We start from the raw sequence: 5,157 nt of genomic DNA on the forward strand, positions 1-5,157 counted from the left end.
GCGTGAGTCAATTGAAGCTAGACCACCATGAAAAACCTGGACGGCCGTTTCGTCCCGTTATGGGACTCCTCAGCAGTGCGCACCCACGAACCCGCTCTCGCGAGATTCGGACCCAGGACCTACCAGTCTCGAGCCGAAGCCCTTAACCGATAGACCACTGAGCTGGCATCCAACGGTGTTAATGTCTAACTTCAACTGATCCATAACAGGACTAAATGGCCGTCCAGTGCTTCCAGGTTTTCCATGGTGGTCTAGCTTCAATTGACTCACGCTTTCAACTATGAAACATACTAAATCTCCACAAAACTCCTTCTTCCAATGTTTATTAAAAATAAGGTAGTATGGCATTGTGATGTGTGCTACTTATATTGACATAAGTAGTATATATTGTGAGTTATGAATATAATGTCTGGCAGTATAAGGTTGAGAAGGGAAGAACAGTGTAGCTGTAAATAAATCCCCAAAATAAATAGCTTCGTAAGTGTTTGACTTCGGATGCTGACTACATTAGTTTTAGTGAATTCATTCAGCTGAAGGCGCTCGGTCATGTAACCTCACCAGATCACGTTTCAGAACAGCATGAGAAACATCAACCTACGATCATTAGTCAGATTAGATCAGTCTATTCTCAATATATTATTAGCCCATCAAATATATCTTACAACCTCTTCGCTTCTGACTTTTGATTTAACTGGATGGGCGCGATTCGATTATAGAGGGTGTGACTGGTAAAGTGTTGTCAAACAACAACACTGGTGGTATCTTCACCAGGAACAGAATGCGATTGGTATGGAAATGGAGGAACTGTGAAGTTTGAGACGATTGATTAACATTTTCAAAGGAACAATCAAGTTTGAAACAGTTGATTGATATTTTGCAAATTAAGTATTTGCTGTTTGGTTCTCAGATTTTACTAAGAGATTGTCCCCACTGGTGTTCTTATTCACTGCAGCATTAGCAATTGATCATGGTTCTCATTTTGTGTAGATATAGTCACAATCTGGTTGAATAATGCAGATTGGAAACATCTATTCACTGATCTTAGACGCCCCGATTCTAATAGTTAAGCAGGAAATTTCATTAAAACGTTGAAATCTACTTTTTAATCCAATTGTTGATACAACGTCTGATGAACTGGAGAGGGGGGTGAACACATACCTGCTGCAGGATGTAAATTCTAATCATTCCACAACAAGATAAACTTGAAAATTAATAAAATGAAAGGTTCTTCTCAGAATAACAAAGTGTTTGGGGTTTGCAACAGTTAGTTATTTTCATGGGAATCATCTTCCACCGTCCATGGTGATTCTGGTGAATAATATAAGGAAATCTGTAGGGTGAATTTTAAGTACGAATGATTTAAGTATGCATAACCAACATGTTGATTCGATATAGTTCTAGAGACATTAGATGAATCTGTCCCAGTTTCTCTTGTTACTTTGAATGCTGATAACTGTGTTTTAGACGACAGGCGGTTTATACGCAGTACAGAGTTCGACATACATGTGATGAACCAACGGAGATGAAGTACAATAAACTATGGTAGTGATTAGTAACAACGGTCAAATTTCAATCATCTATCTTTTGGTTTTTATCAGGATACTGTAACAGGAGATGACCAAGTATAAAGCAGTTGTCAATCCTAATGCATTTCATAAATATTCCTGGTCAACTAAAGTTGATATTTTTATGCATCGGAGGATAACGAAGTAGTCTAAGGATTAGGTGTTTATCATGAGACAGTGTAGTTTTGGATTTCATCCAAGGCATGTTCACGTTTACGCACGAATGAGGTGTGCTGTACTAGGACGAAATAACTGGCTGATACTCTCTGATCCTCAGTAACATGCCTACTGATATCGGCTCATCACGAATATAATGAACAAAATATATTTGACGAAAATATTTATATCCGAAAGGGGACTTTTGGAGATTGTACCAATTTAATAGTTTAATCCATGAGTCATTTAAAACTAGACAACCATTGGAAACTTGGAGGCACCAGATGGCTTCAGTCGATTCATGAATTCAACTACTATATTACTACAATCTCCATAAAATCACCTTTCTCATAATCCTCATCATCATGTGCTCACTAGTGACTGATTGAATTCAAGAGGTATTTGCTGGAGTTCTAGTGAGAAGTCGTGATCAGTGGATTTCGACCGTGTCTGTTGTTAAGTAATAACTCACTGAAGACAATGGTGGACGGTGGCGCAATTTCGTGGATTGGTTGTAGTTAGATATTAACCCTATTGAATGTTAACTCAGTGGTCTAGAGGTGAAGTGTTCGCACATAAGATCGATGATCTTAGGTTGAAGTCCCACATAGGGAATCGTGAATGCACACTGTTGAGGAGTCCCATACTAGGACGAAGCGGTCGTCGAGTGCTTTCAGGTCTCTTGAATGAATGAAATGACTTTATAATAATCAAAAAACCGATTTTAAATTGAAACATTCATAGCCTACATAAAACCCTCACATATATATAAACTTGTACGTAATCTTATATTGTAAATATGAAAACTTGGTTCAAAAATAAACACCTTGATGTCACATGACTTATAACATAATCATGAATTTATGTTTTGTGGAATGTGACACTCATTAGTAAAGCTGGATTATGAACTAAAAAAACAACTGATGATCCGCCAAACATTATTACTTGGCACAACAGTCTAATATTTTGGTGAAGTCTTATTCTCTGAGCTGGATGGTTTGGTCGTGAAGATTTCATTATTCTTCTGATTGACATCATCAGCACAAATGTCAAGTAAAGTGAAGCGTTAGAATTTTCCTCAAGGTCTGCGAGACAAGATGTGAGTCATATGTGGAGAAATTTGAACACTTCACTTTCCTTGAAGTTTGTGCTAATGATGTCATTCAGGAGAAACGATGAAAGCTCCACGACCAAACGATCCAGCTCAGAGAACAAAGCTCCACCAAAATCATCCACCTGAGCTGCAATATATATATATATATATATATATATATCGACAATCTTCAAACTACAGCTTTGTTTGATTCCGATAATACTCACGATCTTTTTACAGAAAATCCAATTTCACTCTGGAGTAATTGAGTTTGAAAAAAAACATTCGCTGTATGTATAATGTCGCAAAAAAAATGTTGGTATTTCCACGCGTACGTCTGTTGTTATGACAACTGTAGAACGAATTGCTGTTTGCTGCCCTTTTCAATAAAACAAGAATGATATAGTACAATGCAAAAACAATAAAATGAACTATGGATCTACATCTATGAAATAACCACTGTTTCAAAACTGGTCAATATAACAAAGATGGATAGTGGTTAGCAGTGGAATCCAGGACGCGCATTTCATCCATGTTTACTTAAAAAGCTTATTACTTAAGGCAGTATCAAGACAATCAGCACAGGATCCACGTATGCCAACAAGAGACTGATCAATTGCAGTCCTAAACAACAGTGGGAAGTTGCAAGCAAATACCATCAAGTGAATTTGATCAACATAACATTAAAAAGTACACTAATTTGTAAATCATTGTATATGTTCGCTCAGTCGATGAATTTGAATGTAGTGATGTTGTACCTTTGGATGCCGGCTCAGTGGTCTATCAGTTAAGTGCTCCGACGCGAGACTGGTAGGTCCTGGGTTCGAACCTCGCGAGTGGGGGATCGTGGATGTGCACTGCTGAGGCGTCCCACGAAACGGCCGTCCAGTGCTTCCAGATTTTCCATGGTGGTCTAGCTTCAATTGATTCATGATTTCAACTATATATATAAAAATTAATAAAACTCTCCACAAACAACATCCTTATCATATCTATGTTTATCTAGACTTTCTGTATAAATGGTCTTTCATTCCATGGTTTAATACAAGTCGTATCGAACAAAGTACAAACCAAATATGAAAATGTATGTCTATTCAAATGTCAAATACTGATTCCTTGTTTTCTTATATATATGTGATAGAACATGTTGTCAATTCTTAACTCTAACATACAGTTTATCTGTTCCTAATCTAGGACATTTTTTTTCAGAGAAGTGAAAAATCAAACGAATTTTGGTAATTTGATAGTTGAATTCATGAGATGATTAAAGCTAGACCACCTTGATAAACCTGGAAACACTGAAAGGCTATTTCGTCCGAGTACAGGACTCCTCAACAGTATACGAGATCCGAACCCAGGACCACCGGTCTCGTGTGCGAACGCTTCACCTCTAGACCATTGAGTTAACATTCAATAGGGTTAATATCTAACTACAACCAATCCACGAATTTGCGCCACTGTTCACCATTGTCTTCAGTGAGTTACTGCCTAACAACAGACACGGTCGAAATCCACTGATCACGACTTCTCACTAGAACTCCAGCAAATACCTCTTGAAGTCAGTCAGTCACTAGTGTGCATATGATGACGATTATTATCGGTTAAGTCCTCTGACGCGAGACCGGTAGGTCCTAGGTTCGAATCTCACGGGGCGAGGTCGTGAATGTGCACTGCTGAGGAGTCCCACAATAAGACGAAATGGCCGTCCAGTGCTTCCAGGTTATCCGTGATGGTCTAGCTTCCATTGATTCATGATTTCAACTATAAAATATCAATCAACTGTTTCAAACTTGATTGTCCCTTTGAAAATGTTAATCAATCGTCTCAGACTTCACAGTTCCTCCATTTCCATACCAATCGCATTCTGTTCCTGTTGAAGATACCACCAGTGTTGTTGTTTGACAACACTTTACCAGTCACACCCTCTATAATCGAATCGCGCCCATCCAGTTAAATCAAAAGTCAGAAGCGAGGAGGTTGTAAGATATATTTGATGAGTTATCAATATATCAAGAAGTGACTGATCTAATCTGGTTAATGGTCGTAGGTTGATGTTTCTCATTCTGTTCTGAAACGTGATCTGGTGAGGATACATGACCGAGCGCCTTCAGCCAAATGCGTCCAGTGAAACTAATGTGGTCAGAATCCAATGTCGAATACTTACAGAGCTATTTATTTTGGGGATTTATTTACAGTTACATCGTTCTTCCCTTTTCAATCTTCTCAACCTTATACTGTCAGACATTCTATTCATGACTCATGATGTATACTACTTATCTCGATATAAGTAGCACACATCACAATGCCATACTTTGTTTTCATAAACATTGGAAGATTGAAGTT

Source organism: Schistosoma mansoni, chromosome 6 (assembly GCF_000237925.1).
Source record: "Schistosoma mansoni strain Puerto Rico chromosome 6, complete genome".
Taxonomy (NCBI): Eukaryota; Metazoa; Platyhelminthes; class Trematoda; order Strigeidida; family Schistosomatidae; genus Schistosoma; species Schistosoma mansoni.